The following is an 18,168-nucleotide window of genomic DNA, read 5'->3' as shown; positions in this document are numbered from 1 at the left end:
AAAAGCAGAATGATTATTTGGGTAGAAGAAGTTGGTATTTGAGTAGGTGGCTTTTCATGTCCAGTTAGGTTCTAGAATTAGTATGTGGTAAAATTAATCTAGAAAAACCCCTTGCCTTAACCCTAAGATCTAACATACCCATTGTATATAATCTCCCTCCAAAAGGAGATTGAGAGGGACATTTCCAAACAAGGGTTCAGGATGTCAGATCCACTGTCTTTTTTTTTTTTTTTTTCTTTTTACAGCTGCACCTGTGGCATATGGAATTTCCCAGGTGGGGGATCAAATTGGAGCTGCAGATGCAGGCCTACATCACATCCACTGTACCATCAGATCCAAGCAACAGCTGTGACTTGAGGCAATGCCAGCTCTTTAACCCACTGAGTGAGGCCAGGGATTGAACCCACATCCTCATAGACACTGTCAGGTTCTTAAACTGCTGAGCCACAACGGGAACTCCACGTCTACAGTCTTGAAGAAATCTCTCAGATTCCCAGATGGATTGAGGCCGAGGAAGTGCCAAGGGTCCTGCTCACTCACAGGGTCTACTCTGTTATGCCTTAATTTTAAACCCTTAGTATTTAGCATGTTTCTCTATGAGGATTAAACCTAATAAGGAGGCACATTTTCTGCATCTCATGGAGGAAGGCATCAGATGCTGGAGTCAGAGGTGACCCTGGCTTTTGTGCCATGAATAGGGTCTTTCTGATGTTGGGGGCCTGGAAGTCACGGCAGTGCTTTGATGAGTTGTATTGAGAGGTGGCTGATCTGGAGAAGGGATGCACCCAGAGGTTCTGATCCAGCTCAAACTGTTGCATAGGGCCTGGTCTCTTGGTACGGCTCTCATGTCACAGGACACGTCTGCTCGACAGCAAACCAAGGTATCATTTATGTTTGAAGTTTAGTCTCACTTTTTCCTGGGTTGGGATGGTCCCGAGGAGATGGGATGAGGCCAAATGGATCCTTGGGACGTGTCGCCACTCCTGGAAAATGTGTGAGATTTGGTGGGGGCTTGGGAGTTGATTTTATGCCTGAAGTTCATCATCAGTACTGTCTTTGGACAGAAGGTGTGGTGTTTCTGCTGCGTTTGTGCGCATGCACTTGGGTTTCCCAGCCTTTCCTTTCACGGTGGCCTCCCACCTCCCCAGTCTAAGTGCCATCAGAGGCCTGGGTGATCAAGGCCAGAACAGGATTTACCCAGGAACCACCGATGGTTTAAATGCCGGGAAAGCTGCTTGCGTCCCGGCTCAAGACCCTGTGCCTGCCCTGTGTGGAACTCCATGTGGGGAGTATGGATTCTGTGAGCTCCGCTAGTTTGGTGTCTTATCACTTGATTACATTTCATATTTCCATTAACAACCCCTTCCTGGTGGCCCTGAGTGGCAGAGCTGACCTCTGGGTGCTGAGTCACCCAGCTGTGGGAGGCCCCGTGTCCCCCTGACCAGCCCACTGGGAGTGTCCCCTCCCCGCCCCCCTGCATGTGCTCCTGCCGTCTGTGCTGCCCGCCCTTTACCAGGGCTCCTGGTTCTTCCCTGATGCTGTGACATTGGAGGCCCCGAAGGGCCCTATGCGCAGCATCCCCGTGGCCCTGTACTTGAGGGGCAGATGCCACGTCCTGTGGGGTATGTCCTGCTGGGTCTGTGCAAGGAGTGACTTTCATGAGCAGAGGCCAGAGAAGACCCCTGTCCCCTGCATGAGGATATGGCAGAGGCAGCTGTTGCGAGCCAGGAGGGGGCAATAGAAGGAGGCCGAGGACCCTCAGCTTCCAGACTGTGACAGTGATGTCTGCTGTTTAGCCCTGGTCTGGGTGTTGGTCACAGCAGCCAGGCTGACCGAGGCAGCACATTTCCAGAAGATGTGTGTCCATAATGCAATCTCCTAACTCCTGGGTCCCAGCAGCAGGAGTCAGCTCAGGCAGGGACCCTGGGAACCATCTAAGCGGGGCCATCATTTGCGTCACCTTAGTGCAGGTGCTGCTGTGATGGGGCTAAGGCCCTTCCTCCTGTGAGGCTGCAGAGGTGGGAGGGGGGCACTTGTGGGGTGTGTGCAGGGTTGTGAGTCCAAGGGGGGCATCCTGGATACGTCCTCTGAAGAACCAGTTCCGTGTTTTACTTGTTTTGAGACCCTTGGGGATAATTTCAAAGATCTCTCCCAGAAAAGACCTACGATTTATTTGTTCACACTAGAACTCTTGGATTCTGACTTTTTTCTTTTAAACATTTTCCTAAAAATTAACTTGTTAAAAATACAGAGTTTTTTAAGTCATTCCCTACTCCTGCCTTTTCTTGAGTTGCATTTCTCTGTGAAAAAAAAACTTGTCAGAAACTGTGGTGCTTCAGTGATTTTTGGTCTAGAAAGAGGGATTCTTTTCCATTTTTCCTGATTTTTGCACTCCTCTTTTCCTGTTGCATGTTTGGATCTTATAGTTTTTCCATCTCTTATGTTTTTTGGAGGTTTGATCACCATCAGAGTGTATACATGAATATATTAGACACACACAAAAAGAAAACATTTTCCAGAAAGTGAGTTTTCTGTGATGTGGAGCCTGTTTTGGGGAAACGTGATTAGATCCTAAGAACATTAGTTGAGAACTTTCCCCCTTTTTTTGCCCCTGATACTCCACAGTTTATTTTATATATATATATGTATATATATATATATATATACACATATATATATATATATATTTTGTCTTTTTGCCATTTCTTGGGCCGCTCCTGCAGCATATGAAGGTTCCCAGGCTAGGGGTCGAATCGGAGCTGTAGCTGCTGGCCTAAACCACAGCCACAGCAACTCGGGATCAGAGCCATGTCTGCGACCTACACCACAGCTCACGGCAACACCAGATCCTTAATCCACTGAGCAAGGCCAGGGGTGGAACCTGCAACCTCATGGTTCCTAGTCGGATTCGTTAACCACTGAGCCACGACAGGAACTCCCTCAACAGTTTATCTTTGATTGTCCTCAATGTGTAGAGGATGACATTGTGGCAGATGCAACGTATTTCAGAGTTGGAAAGCACCCATGGATCCAGGAACACAGACAGGCAATTCCATGAGGTCTCTGAGAAGACCTCACAGTCCCATCAAAGCAGGGCGTATAGGACGTGTGACTATTTACCATGTACACGTTGGCCAGGCATTTCTTTAAAGTTATCTCAACAACGTTTTGGAAATAGGGGTGTCATTTAATAAAAAGTCACCCAAGAACCCAAGAAACACAGGGCATCGAGGACAGTGTTTTCAGAATCATCTCAGTGCTGCCACTGGGTGGTCAGGGTCAGGGTGAGGATCATTCTGGGCCAGTTTCAGATTGGCATGGGTGCTGAAACCCTGGCTGTGCCACACAGGCTGGTCCACATACCACCAGGTGCCCTGCTTGACCCTGAGGATGAAGAACCCCTCAGGGAAGGCAGCATGAATACCTTGATGCACCACACAGGCTGATGACTGACAGAGTGGAGGTGCAGGCAACCATCTGTGTGACTCAGGGCCTGCAGGGTTACACACACCCCCCCAGCCCCTTTGCTGTATCCCTGACCTCCATTGGCAGCCATGCTAAATTTTAAGTCAGCCAAAGGGGCTTTACCCAGAGTCTTGGAATTTGTACAGCCTCTGCCGGGAGCAGATCTGCAATTTTAATGGCTGACTGCCTCCACATCCTTATGCTAGATTTCACCGTGTCTGTACATACAGAACATTGGGCTAAAGGTAGTGGATTTTGGTTGATGTGTGTTTTTAGTTTGCTAGGGTTGTGGTAACAGAGTACTGCAAACCGAGTGGCTTGAAGAGAAGCTTGTCTCTTGGTCCTGGAGGCTTGAAACCCGAAGTTGGGTGTTGGCAGGGCTGTGAAGGGCTGGGGTCTCTGTCCCAGCTCTGCCCTTCTTGGGCTTGGGCAGCATCACTGCAGTCCTGCTACGGCTTCTCCCTGTGTGCACATCGGTGTCCCGGTTTCCTCCTGGATTCGTGGCCCAGGCTGCTCCCATGAGACCTCATCCTGTTACATCTGCAACAACCCTGCTTCCTCAGAAGGTCACACTCAGGCCTTTCAACCTGGGGCATTAGGGGGAAAGAGTTCAGCCCAGAACAGCATGATTGGCGTGGAGGTAGTCCCCTTACGGAGGGAAGATCAGAGCCAGTGGGATCTGGGAGGTGACTGGGTGCCACTTCAGTATTTTGCTCGAGCATATTAGTTTAAAAATTAAACCAGGTGAAGTGTCCTTCGAATGCTCCAAAATACCGAAGCCCCTTTGATTTTTCTCGTGGCTTTTGAGCATGGCCCCAGGGGTCCTTCTTTTTCTGACTCCCATCATCCAGCTTCAACATGCCTCCATCGCCATCAGGGAACCTTCCTTGCTATTCTTGCCAGCAGACCACCCAGCTCTGCCCCACAACCTTCAGTGACTGGGTTCATTCTGCCTCCAGACATTTATTTGCTGGAATTTGAAAGGTATACACCACCTTAAGCATGCCATTACAGTTATCAGGCTTCTGGCGTTTGTAGAGTGAAAGGTTTCTGGTTCTGTTAGTAACAGGAACTCCTCTGATACTTAGGCATGTGAAGTTTTTCTGAAACACAAGTTTTCATGACCTGAATTTTGAAGGGTGGGCATGTGGGGGCTGGGCTGTGGAGTGGGTGGTGATGAGAAACTGAGTTGATGAGTGCCTGGCCGGCCATTCCTAACCCAGACGTGAAACTAGCAGCCACTTGGCACTTTGATGACATTAAGCCTTTTGTTGGGACTGTAGGTGCATTCATGTCTTTAGGAATTTTCGGAAGTAAGACCTTATTGCTTTCATCTCCATAACAAGGCTGGGTGCCCCTTGAAGGCAGGAATCTTCTGTTTTCCTTCCTGGTGCCAGCCTCCTGCTGGGGCAAAGCCATGCTTTTTAACTTGTGACACCAGCTAGTGAAGCCAGAGGTTGTCTCAATGTAAATAAGGTCAGTGGAGGAAAACATGTTATCTTACTGCCCTAGACTCAGCAAGTATTGTGAGAGTAAACATATTTACCATTGTTATCATATGGGATTGCTATTTTAATTTTTTCATCTTTTTTTTTTTTTTTTTTTTTTTTTTTTTTTTTTTTAGGGCTGCACTCATGGCATATGGATGTTCCCAGGCTAGGGGTCCAACTGGAGCTGCAGGTACCAGCCTACACCACAGCCACAGCAATGCCAGATCTGAGCCGCATCTGCAACCTACACCATAGCTCAAGGCAATGCCATATCCTTACCCCACTGAACGAGGCCAGGGATCGAACCTGCATCCTCATGGATGTTAGTCAGATTTGTTCCCACAAAAGGAACTCCTGTCATTTTAATTTTGAAGATGATGTGAAGTATACTTTTTAATATTGTAAAAATTACAACCACATACTAATCTTCCTGAAAATTTAAAAGTAAATTTTATTATTTCTCTACAATGAATGAACACTTGAACATTTTTAAAAGAATGAGACAGGAGTATGCAGTATACAATTAGTGACAAGCTTCACGAAGGAAGACCAAAGATATTAAATATTTTAATGTGAAAGTCAATGTTTAAATTTATTACTTCCCCGACCATGACTTAGAGTGGTCTAGACATTATGCTTTACACATGTGCAGAAATGTCTTGATTAATTCACTTTCTCCCTGCACGTATTATCTTGTATTCTTGCAGTTACGCGAATGAACAGATTTAGACATTATTCATGAAAATCCAGGCCATAGTAAGATTGAATAATGTTGCATTTATAATTCCTGCTAAATATGAGATGTTTGGATTTACGTAATAGTATCACTCAGAATCAAAAATCCTTTCTGCAAGCTTTGGAAGAAGTCATGAGGCAAGCCTGTCACCTGCTGGTCAAGGCATGTTACTTCAGTTTACAGTTCAAATAACCTTGGCATTTTTTCATTACACCAAAAGCATGGAATACAGCTGGAAGCAATCCCACTTCTGAGACTTCCCTGGCTATCATGAATTAGTGAAACTTGAATGTCCTAACATTTGTCATTCCCACAAGCCTTTTATGTTTATTCTTCCCTCCTGATGACTGTGGATGATAAACCCTTTTATGTTTATTCTTCCCTCCTGATGACTGTGGATGATAAACCTGTGTATTTCTGAGTCTTTGATGTAGAGCCTAAGTTCAACTCAGGCTTCTTTCTACTGAGCAGCTGTGTGCTATGAACCTAAGTGCTGGCAACCCTCCTGCAGAACCACGCTCCACTGCCTCTTCTTTTCTGACTGGGTCTCGCACACAGACCCCATCGAGGACCCTAGCCGGCACTGCCCCCTCCTTTTTCTGGCCCTGAGCCCAGCCATCCATCCCCATGCATCCCAGAACCTCAGCATCCTCTTTGGCAAAGTAGCGCTCCTTTCCCTGTTGCCTTGGGCATTGAATTGGGTACTATGAAGGCACATAGCTTCCTGACCGCAAGGTCCTCCTGTGCGTATCCACCATCTGTGGTCAGAAGACTTGCCAAGATACGACCGTGTGACCGTGTCACTTTGCACCCCATCTGCATCGCCCAATCCAGCTTTTACTCCTCTCTTTCTTCCCTGCTGTGCTTTGAAGACCCCCTCCAAGGGCAGACAGACGGCAGTCTCAGGGACCAGAAATGCAGCTCATCATCATGAACTGAACAGAAATGCCTGGAGGCTGGAGAGAAACACCCGTGGGTCTTGTGAGCTGTGAAGCTTCTCCAGGTAGACTCGGCTGTTAATTCATCTGCACTCATTAAACCTATCTTTGTATTTGCTAGAGAGAGGGGTAATCATTCTGACTGTTTCAATAAAGAAGAGCAGGTAATAGTGTAATAAATGTTAATAGATGATAACCCAGTGTGGTGGCGGGTGAGGTGCTGGGGACACAAGTCTGGGACAGGAGCCAGTCCAGAGCCCTCTGAGAAAGCTTTGTGACTCTGTGGATCCGTAACAAGGTTGCTTCTGCCGCTGTTCTATGTGTGGTATTGCAGTTGGAGTTTCAGGGTTTCTTGTTCACCGTCTTAGGTCTTTGAGCTTTGGGTGCCTCTTTCTGGTTTGCCTGCTTCTCAGTGGCACTGGCGGTGGTCTGCGGCCATCCTGGGCGAGCGCATCCATGATGCGGGTTTTAGTGCTGTGTTGCTCTGTGGGTGGTGCTCCATACATGTCTGTCTGAATTACTGAGAAGAATTTTCTACTTGTCAGTGGCCCCATTCATTTCAGAAGGCGCCATCACTGAGGTTTGGGAGCAGCAGATGAGATGCAGGTTGTCTGGTCCTCTTGGGAATAAGGAGAAGGGTGCACTGCCTTGGGGTGGAGGGGAATATGTCTCTGTGCCTTTGAACTTGATCTACATACACTTTCCACTGCTCAGATCCGAGCCCCTGGGACTCAGAATTGGCCTCCAGCCAGGGTGGGCTGGTGGTTGAAGCGTGTAGAGGGGGATGTTGATCACTTTATTTTCACTCACTATTGTCAGAGGCATGATCATTTCAGTTCACAGTTCAGAGACATGGGGACAGCCTCACCTGGAGTCCCGTGACGTGGACACCCTGCCTGCTCACTCTTCCTGCCCAGTGGGTGTGCACAGCAAGCTGAGCTGTGTGCAAGTCTCCTCTCCTCGGTCTCTGACACCTGCTCCAGGTGGCTCTTCTCTCCCACCCCCCCGAACCCGAGGCCACAAAGCTGCTTTTGTCTGGTCACCAATGGCACCCACAAATATGGGCATTCAGATATACTGGAAAAATACGTGGATAGATCCTTTTGTTAACAGGCAAAAAAAAGGGGTCATGTTATATAAATGAGCTGCTTTATCAAAACTCTTTTGCCTAGTATTTCTTGACTATTTTCCCATGTCAGCAGACCTACAACTCAAACGTTATTTTTCTAGCTACATTAAATGCCACCATGTGCTAGTTACCATTAGTTTAATGTTTCATTCATTGGTGTTAATGGTAACGTCTTTTTAAACAGCTTTGTTAAGATGTGATGCCCATACCACGGACACTTCCATTCAGTGTACAACCTGGTGGCACATTCTTGCTGGAAGCCTGCCATCTCCCAGGGCGTTGTGGGGTGATGGTAGTGGTGGGGGTGCTGAGGTGCTGCTGCGAGGAGCAGATGTAGAGATGAGGGTCTGAGAGGAGAGTGGACAGACACTTCCTATTGTGGGAAGAGCTGCAGAGGAGGAGCAGAGATGGGCCATGTGGTGCCTGACCTGGGGGTCCTAGCCCAAGTCCTGCAGGGCGAGCAGGGCCAGGAGGGTGGGGGATGGGGGGAGACCGACACTGGAGGGACATTGTGGTCAGACATTGTGGTCAGACACCGAGGCCGCTTCATCCTCTCACTAGTTCATTCTTTGACCAAGGGCTTCCTACCATTTCCCTCATTCTTGGAGCTCCAGTTGTTTAAGATGTATGTGTTCCTTTCCTTCATTCTTTTCCTTCTTTCTTAAGTTTTAGGAACAGGTGCAGGCAGGGTGGCAGTTCAGGGGTCTGGTACCCCTGCCGCTTCCTTGCTTCCTTCTCAAGATGCTCAGAGGGGCTTCAGGATGCCTTGGAGAGAGAGGGTGGGGCAGGTCTCTGCAGGGGAGGCTGGTGGACAGGGTTGCCATGCACATGCCTGGGGCAGTGGAAGATCTGAACTTCAACTTGGGTTCCAGTATTTCTAAACCATAGTGAGACATGGTTTTTCTCCTGGTTTCTTCCTTAAATGAAACGTCACCAAGATCATTTTGAGTGTTTCTTCAATGACTAAGAAACACGTCACCACAGTTTCCATGCAGGGCAGCCAGATCAGTACTCAGTGTTACTGGAATTAGGGCCATATTTCAGGGGGGTAGTTACAGTTTCAATGCCAGTTATAAATTCCAAGTTAAAAAAGAAAAGGACGTAGTGCAGTTTATAAGAAGTAGATGAAATAAGTGAAAATTTATAAAATATAAAAGCAGGAATACGAAAGAAAAGGAAACGAGCCAAACCAGGCTAGGAAGAGACATGACAAGTTATGTATTCAAATCTGATGAGAGTAGGAATCCCACAATGTTCATTTTATCCCAGATGCATTAGGTAGCCTCTTCTGATTCAGTTTTTTTTTCTTTCCCGTTTCTTCAAATATCCACCCTGAACTCAGATTCCGCCGTAGACGCGTCTCTGAGGGTCTCTGCTGACCCCTGGTTGAGACAGAGGGTCCTGTGAGGCTCCTCAGGGCTCCCCAGACACTGCCCCTGCCCCACAGTGGCCCACTTTCCACGCTGCAGTCAGAGTGACCTTTAAAGGACAAGTCAGTCCCGCTGGTCTCCTGCTTAGATCCTGTGGCAGCTCCCACCTCCTGAGCTGATTCAAGACCTTGGCAGCTGCCAGGCTTACCTGGGCCACTGCCTCACCTGCTCTCTCTGGTTTTTTATCTGCTACTGTTTCCTTTTGTTATGGGCTCACTGCCCCCTGCCCCCCTTTCATCTGCTGAGGTGCCAGCCCCCGGGACCTTAGAACATGAACCTATCTTGCCATTAAGTTGAAAGGAAGTCGTTTAGGGTGGGCCCTGTTCCCTTAGGACGTCTGTGACCAATGTTCTTCTGGGAAGAGGTGGGGATGCTGTTGGGTACAGAGGGATGACCACAGAGGAAAGAGGGAGAGGCAGCTGGCTGGTTCCGTCTGGCTCCTTCCAGCCATGGAGGGAGGGGGGCAGGCTTCAGGAGAAACAGCCCACCGACCCCTGGATTTTGCAGTGTCAGGACTTGGCGGCAGGGGGTGGGGGATAAATTGGGGTTTTGCCAAGGCTGCCCGTCTGCTGTGCTTGAGCACATCTCTGCCAACCCCATGGCCTCTGAACTCTTGGTCATTCCTCAGGCCAGCCTGGTCCCTTCTCTGCCTGGGATTGCACGGCCCCCTAACTGCGTCTGCTCTCTGCGTCTGCTCTCTGCCAGTCTCACCCACCCAGAGCCTTCTCTGAGCTCCTGTTACATTGCGCCCCTGCTTTATAGTATCCGTTACTCTGTATTTTTTTTTGTAGCCCGGAGCGCTACTTAAGACACTCCAATAAGTTACTGTACATCTTCCTCTGCCAACCCTTGCCCCAGACGTAACATCTCTCGGTTGTGTTCACTGTGTGTTTAGTTCCTAGGGTAGTAGGTGTTCAGTACTCACCCACCAAATGAATCAATGAAAACTTAAATCTGGAAGCTTCAATGTTGGGTGGCTATAAAGGTATGCTGGTCATTATGCACCTTTTAAACAGGACGTCCTCCTGATTACTGCTGGGTTTCAGAGCAAGGAGTTAAAGTTCTTGACTTTGGGAAACATAAAACCTTAATAGAGATCACCAGTTAAGAATGTGATTGGGGAGGAGTTCCCTTCATGGCTCAGCGGTTAACAAAACTGACTAGTATCCATGAAGATGCAGGTTCAATCCCTGGACTTGCTCAGTGGGTTAAGAATCTGGCATTGCTGTGAGCTGTGGTGTAGCTTGCAGATGTGGCTCAGATATGGCATTGCTGTAGCTGTGGTGTAGGCTGGCAGCTGTAGCTCTGATTCAACCCCTAGCCTGGGAACTTCCATATGCCAACCCTTGGCCCTAAAAAAAGTCAAAAACAAAAACGATGAGATAGGGGGTGTGTCCCAGTTTCTCCACGTGGCTTATTCTGTGTTTGTGCTATGCCTGACCTCACTCTGGGGGATGGGGGCAACCTTGCAGATGCTATGTCACATGATCCCTGTACAGATGACCCCAGGGACCATCTTGGGCAGTCAGGCTCGGACCAGCCTCCATTGTTGATAGCACTTGGCTGTGTCATCATCATCACTGCTGAAGGGATTAATCGGGGCTGGGGGATGGCTGGGGGGACTCACAGAAGCCTGTGCCTGGCCCCCCCGGGCTTTGCTGTGAGACTTTCCTCTGAGAGCCTGCCCTACCTTTTGCTGTAATGGACTCTGACAGTGAAAACGCCATTTCTGGTCCTGACTGTCAGTGACCCGTCAGCCCAGGGTGGTCTTGGAGACCCCGATGCTCCTGGCCTGCTGGGCCTTCAGTTGCAGGTAATGGAAACTATGCCAGTTGTCTAAGCAAAAAATGTTTATTTTCATGTATTCTGTGGTTTCCAAAATGGTTGGAATGACTGAAAATGGAGGTTTCGGAAGGGCACCTAGCCCTGTGTTTCCCTGTTGCTGCTGGAAGCAGACCTACCAGGCAGTGGCCTGTGGCAGGGCTGTGCTATCTGCGCTTCTCTGGGGTTGAGGCCTGGTGTCTGACCACTCCCTGAGGACTCATCTCTGAACCCAGGCAGATGAGGGACAGACTGTAGCCAGGACTGTGGATGCAAGGCACTCTGGAAACATGGCGTTTCACCTTCCAGGGCTCAGGGACAGAGGGTCTGTGCCAGGGGAGCCAAGACCTGGTGTCCGATGTGCTGTGTGAAGGAGTCCAACCTTTCAGAGTTTCTGATCCTGCACACAGCTTCCCAGGAGCTTGCAGAGACTCACAAGGGCAAAGCCCATGGACTAACCTTCCCCCTTGTTGAGCTTTAAGGTCTGAGGGGAAGGTGGCCCCCTGGGATGAGGGTGCACCCTGATTGACACGTGGTGGTGGGGACTTCTCCTCTCCTGTGCCCCCTCTCTCTGCCTTTCTGTTTTTCTCTGAAGAAGCAGATGCCCACAGATTGTGGGTAGGTCATGTTTCCAGCCTTGAGAGGGGCTATAACTCAACCTCTAGGTCATGGACTTAAACACTAGGCCTCATGTATACAGACCGCCAGGCCTAGGGGTTTGGGCTGTTGTTGGAAAAGACTGAGTGAAATACCTGGGAGGCCCATTTTACTTGCACTTTTTGAATTAACCTGCACTTTCCTCTTTCTTCTCCACTTAACAGGCTTGCCAGCGAGCCTGTTCCAGCTCTGCATCTCTCCAGCTTCCTAAATCACCACCACCACCTGCCCTAGGAGTGGAGCCCTTGGGTTGGAGCCAGCTGATTGGATGTGAGCTCTAAGGTGAGCGTTTTGCTCAAGAGCTGTAGCTGCTAGAAGGTATATAACATCTCATTCAGATGCCAGGAAAAGAAGAAGTGGGGTGGAGATGTTTATGCATCTAACGGGTGGGTGACGGGAATGACAATGACATAAATCTCCTAATTCCATAAGGACGTGGGACTCTGTGCTGACTGGGTCTTGGAACACTGGTAAATTGTTCCACAGCAGTAGAAAGGGATGCGGGGTTTTTAGGACACATCCTAAGGAGATCCCATTCTTGTCTGTATTCCCCGTGCATGCACAGACAACAGCTAAAAGGAAATGATGATACATGTTGGGGGTGAGGGAGCCAGTAGCTTTTAATTTATTCCTTATACTTCCTGGATTATGTGAGAAAAATTTAAGTAGCACATATTAATTTAATAATCAGATGGGGAAAAATAAAGATCTTAGAAGCTGAGAAAGAAAATCATTAAGGAGTATATCCTACATACCTCTTTTTTTTTGTCTTTTCTAGGGCTGCACCTGTGGCATATGGAGGTTCCCAGGCTAAGGGTTGAATCGGAGCTGTAGTGGCCGGCTTATGCCAGAGCCACCACAACACAGCATCCGTGCTGCATCTGCGACCTACACCACAGCCCACAGCAACGCTGGATCCTTAACCCACTGAGCGAGGCCAGGGATCAAACCCACAACCTCATGGTTCCTAGTCAGATTTGCTAACCACTATGCCACAACAGGAACTCCATATCCTACATGCCTCTGAGGACTGTGGTCGATTGAAATGATGTAGCTTGGATACAAAAGTGTTTTTGAAAGTTGTGCAATGTCTTAAAGATACAATGTGGTATATTTTTCTTTTTTCAGGTTTACTTAAATTTTATTTATTTATTTATTTTTATCATTATTTTTTAATTTTTTAAAATAGTTATTTCCCCAATACAATTTTTTTCTACTGTAGAGCATGCTGATCCAGTTAGACGTACATGTACACACTCTTTTTTCTCACATTATCATGCTCTATCATAAGTAACTAGACATAATTCCCAGTGCTACACAGCAAGATCCCATTGCTAATCCATTCTAAAGGCAATAGTTTGTATCTATTAACCCCAATTTCCCCAACCACCCCTATTCCCTCCTCCTCCCCCTCGGCAACCACAAGTCTATTCTCCAAGTCCATGATTTTCTTTTCTGTGGAAAGGTTCATTTGTGCCTTATATTAGATTCTAGATAGAAGTGATATCATATGGTATTTTTCTTTCTATTTCTGACTTACTTCACTCAGTATGAGAGTCTCTAATTCCATCCATGTTGCTGCAAATGGCATTATGTCATTCTTTTTTATGGCTGAGTAGTATTCCATTGTGTAGATATACCACTTCTTCCGAATCCAATCATCTGTCGATGGACATTTGGGTTGTTTCCATGTCTTGGCTATTGTGAATAGAGCTGCAATGAACATGTGGGTGCATGTGTCATTTTTAAGGAAAGTTTTGTCTGGATATAGGCCCAAGAGTGGGATTGCTGGGTCATGTGGTAGTTCTGTGTATAGATGTCTAAGGTATCTCCATACTGATCTCCATCGTGGTTGTACCAGCTTACATTCCCACCCACAGTGCAGGAGTGTTCCCTTTTCTCCACACCCTCTCCAGCATTTGTTATTTGTGGACTTATTAATGATGGCCATTCTGACTGGTGTGAGGTGGTATCTCATGGTAGTTTTGATTTGCATTTCTCTAATAATCAGGGATGCTGAGCATTTTTTCATGTGCTTGTTGGCCATCTGCACAACTTCCTTGGAGAAATGTCTATTCAGGTCTTTTGCCTGTTTACCATTGGGTTGTTGGCTTTTTTGCTGTTGAGATGTATAAGTTGTTTATATAGCCTAGAGATTAGGCCCTTGTCCGTTGCATCATTTGAAACTTTTTCTCCCATTCTGTAAGTTGTCTTTTTGTGTTCTTTTTGGTTTCCTTTGCTGTGCCAGTTTGATTAGGTCCCATTGGTTTATTTTTGCTCTCATTTCTGTTGCTTTGGGAGACTGACCTGAGAAAATATTCATGAGGTTGATGTCAGAGAGTGTTTTGCCTATATTCTCTTCTAGGAGTTTGATGGTGTCCTGTCGTATATTTAAGTCTTTCAGCCATTTGGAGTTTATATTTGTGCATGGTGTGAGGGTGTGTTCTAGTTTCATTGCTTTGCATGCAGCTGTCCAGGTTTCCCAGCAATGCTTGCTGAATAGACTTTCTTTTTCCCATTTGATGTTCTTGCCTCCCTTGTCAAAGCTTAATTGACCATAGGTGTCAGGGTTTATTTCTGGGTTCTCTATGCTGTTCCATTGGTCTGTCTGTTTGTTTTGGTACCAGTACCACACTGTCTTGATGACTGTGGCTTTGTAATATTGCCTGAGGTCTGGAGAGTTATGCCTCCTGCTTGTTTTTTGTTCCTCAGAATTGCTTTGGCAATTCTAGGTCTTTTGCTGTTCCATATAAATGTTTGGATTGTTTGTTCTAGTTCTGTGAAACATGTCATGGGTAATTTGATAGGGATTGAATTGGCTCTATAGGTTGCTTTGGGTAGCATGGCCATTTTTACAATATGAATTTTTCCAACCCAGGAGCATGGACTATCTTTCCATTTCTTTACATCTTCTTTAATTTCCTTGATGAATGTTGTATAGTTCTTGGCATATAAGTCCTTTACCTCCTTGGTCAGGTGTATTCCCAGGTCTTTGATTTTTGGGGGTGCAATTTTCAAAGGTATTGTATTTTTGTCTTTCTTTTCTAATATTTCACTGTTAGTATACAGGAATGTGACTGATTTCTGAATGCTAATCTTGTATCCTGCTGCTTTGCTGAATTTCTTGATCAGTACAAGTAGTTTTTGGGTTGAGTCCTTAGGGTTTTCTATATATAGTATCATGTCATCTGCATGCAGTGACAGTTTTACCTCTTCTCTTCCTATTTTGATGCCTTTTAGTTCTTTTGTTTGTCTGATTGCTGTGGCTAGGACTTCCAGTACTATGTCGAATAACAGTGGTGAGAGTGGGCATCCCTGTCTTGTTCCAGATTTTTTGTCTTTTTTTTTTCTTTTTCTTTTTTCTAGGGCCACACCCATGGCATATGGAGGTTCCCAGGCTAGGGGTCTAATTGGAGCTGTAGCTGCCAAGCCTACACCAGAGCCACAGCAACGCAGGATCCGAACTGCGTCTGCAACCTACACCACAGCTCACAGCAATGTTGGATCCTTAACCCACTGATCAAGGCCAGGGATTGAACCTGCAACCTCATGGTTCCTAGTCGGATTCGTTAACCACTGAGCCATGACGGGAACTCCATGTCTTGTTCCAGATTTTAGTGGGAAGGCTTTCAGCTTTTCTCCATTGAGTATTATATTTGCTGTGGGTCTGTCATAAATGGCTTTGGTTATGTTAAGGTATATTCCTGCTATACCCACTTTGGTAAGAGTTTTGATCATGAATGGATGTTGGACTTTGTCCAATGCTTTCTCTGCATCTATTGAGAGGATCATGTGGTTTTTGACTTTTCTTTTGTTAATGTGGTGTATGACGTTGATTGATTTGTGTATGTTGAACCAACCTTGTGCACCTGGGATGAATCCCACCTGGTTGTGATGTATGATCTTTTTTATATGTTGTTGGATTCAGATGGCTAAAATTTTGTTGAGAGTTTTTGCATCTAAACTCATCAATGATATTGTCCAATAGTTTTCTTTTTTGGTGGTATCTTTGTCTGGTTTTGGAATTAGGGTGATGGTGGCATCATAGAATATCTTTGGGAGTGTTCCTTCTTCTTCTTCGACCTTTTGAAAGCATTTAAGGAGGATGGGTATAAGTTCCTCTTTGTATGTTTGGTAGAATTCTCCTGTGAAGCCATCTGGTCCTGGACTTTTATTTGTAGGGAGTGTTTTTATGACATATTCAATTTCATTTCTGGTGATCAGTCTGTTCAGTCGATCTATTTCTTCTTGATTCAGTTTTGGCAGACTGTAGGTCTCTAGAAAGATGTCCATTTCTTCTAGGTTGTCGAATTTGTTGGCATATAGTTGTTGATAGTATTCTCTCATGGTTTTTTGTATTTCTCCAGTATCCATTGTGACTTGTCCTTTTTCATTTCTGATTTTGTTTATTTGGTTTTTTTCTCTCCTCTTCTTGGTGAGTCTAGCCAGAGGTTTATCAATTTTGTTTACCTTTTCAAAGAACCAGCTCTTGGTTTTATTGATTTCTTTAATTGTTTTTTGAATCTCTATTTTATTGATTTCCTCTTTGATCTTTATGATTTCTTTCCTTCTGCTGACTTTAGGTTTTGCTTGTTCTTCTTTTTCTAATTCATTTAGGTGTTGGGTTAAGTTGTCGATTTGAGATTTTTCTTCTTTTTTGAGGAAGGCCTGTATTGCTCTGAACTTCCCTCTGAGCACTGCTTTTGTGGCATCCCATAGATTTTGAGTGGATGTGTGTTCATTATCATTTGTCCTGACGTATTTTTTAATTTCCTTCTTGATTTCCTCACTGACCTATTGGTTTTTTAGTAGCATGTTGTTTAGTCTCCATGTAGTAGGTTTTTTCTCACTTCTTTTCCTGTGGTTGATTTCTGGTTTCATGCCATTGTGGTCAGAGAAGATTCTTGAAATAATTTCTCTACTCTTAAATTTGTTGAGGTTAGCTTTGTGCCCCAGTATGTGATCAATTCTTGAGAATGTTCCATGTGCACTTGAGAAGAAGGTATATTCTGATTTTTTTGGATGTAATGTTCTGAAAATGTCGATTAAGTCTAACTTTTCTATTGTGTCCTTTAGGATCTCTGCTGCCTTATTGATTTTCTGTCTAGAGGATCTGTCCATTGAGAGTGGATGTTAAAGTCTCCCAGTATGATTGTATTCCCATCGATTTTTCCTTTTATGTCTGTTAGTATTTGTTGTTGGTATCTGTGTGCTCCTATATTAGCAGCATATATTTTGACGATTGTAATATCCTCTTCTTGAATGGATCCTTTAACCATTAAATAGTGTCCTTCTTTGTCTTTCTTGATGAGCTTCATTTTAAAGTCTATTTTGTCTGATATGAGTATTGCATCTCCTGCTTTCCTGTCTTGTCCATTGGCATGAAATAACTTTTCCCATCCCCTCACTTTCAATCTGCATGTGTCCTTTGCTCTAAGGTGAGTTTCTTGTAGGCAGCAGATTGAAGGTTTTTGCTTTTTTATCTAATCTGTCTCTGTGTCTTTTGATTGGAGCATTTAGTCCATTGACATTTAAAGTAATTATTGATAGATACGTATTTATTGCCATTTTAAACCTTGTTTTCCAGTTGATTCTTTGTTTCTCTTTTCTTCTTTTCTTTTTTGGGTTTACATTTATTTTATGCTTGAGTACTTTTCTTTTCAATTTTTGTGAATGTAATTGATTTGTGGTTGCCCTGTTTTTTAAGCAGGTTAAGCCCTTCCTATATCTGCTTGCTTTTGCCTGATAGTCATACAGGCTAAGACGTATCATTAAAATAAAAAAAAGAATCTATATTTTCTTACTTTCCTTCCCCACACTGTATGATTTTGATGTCTTTTTTTGTTTTGTTTTGTTTTTTGTTTTTTACATCTTCATGTTTAGACCTGTATGCTGGCTTATTTAAGTGATTGCTTGCCAGTTGTGGTTTCCTCCATCCTAATTCTTCTTTTTCCCTTCTCTCTCTCTTTTTCTTTTTTTCTTTTTTTTGTTAATTTAGAGAAGCTGATTCCGTATTTCTTTTAGAATGGGTTTAGTATTGCTGCATTCTTTTAGCTTTTGTTTGTTGGAGAAATTCTTTATTTCCCCTTCTACTTTAAATGATATTCTTGCTGGATAGAGTATTCTAGGTTGCAGATTTTTTCCTTTCAGCACTTTGAATATGTCTTGCCACTCCCTTCTGGCCCGTAGTGTTTCTGTAGAGAAATCAGCTGATAGCCTTATGGAGGTTCCCTTATAATTAATGCTTTGCTTTTCTCTTGCTGCCTTTGGAATCCTCTCTTTATCTTTACCTTTTGCCATTTTTATTATAATATGTCTTGGTGTGGTCCTATTTGGGTTCAGCTTGTTATGAAACTTCCTGTATCTTGATATCAGTATGCTTTAGATTTGGAAAGTTTTCAACCGTAATTTCTTCAAATATATTTTCAATCCTCTTTTCTTCTTCTTTTCCTTCTGGAATTCCTATTATGCGTAGATTGGCCTATTTTATATTATCCCATAG

The 18,168-nt window shown here is 45.1% G+C and overlaps 1 long non-coding RNA gene across 1 annotated transcript in view; it reads left to right on the top strand.

Moving 5' to 3' along the window:
• Positions 1-18,168, top strand: part of LOC125115901 (uncharacterized) — a 31,658-nt gene that overhangs the window by 8,322 nt on the left and 5,168 nt on the right. Inside the window, exon 6 of the long non-coding RNA XR_007132192.1 lies at positions 11,831-11,948. This is a non-coding gene — a long non-coding RNA (uncharacterized LOC125115901). The remainder of the gene's footprint in view (positions 1-11,830; positions 11,949-18,168) is intronic.

This window comes from Phacochoerus africanus, chromosome 15, assembly GCF_016906955.1.
Source record: "Phacochoerus africanus isolate WHEZ1 chromosome 15, ROS_Pafr_v1, whole genome shotgun sequence".
NCBI lineage: Eukaryota > Metazoa > Chordata > Mammalia > Artiodactyla > Suidae > Phacochoerus > Phacochoerus africanus.
The sequence above is the reverse complement of the archived record's forward strand: the minus strand, read 5'-3'. Positions and strand labels throughout refer to the sequence as shown.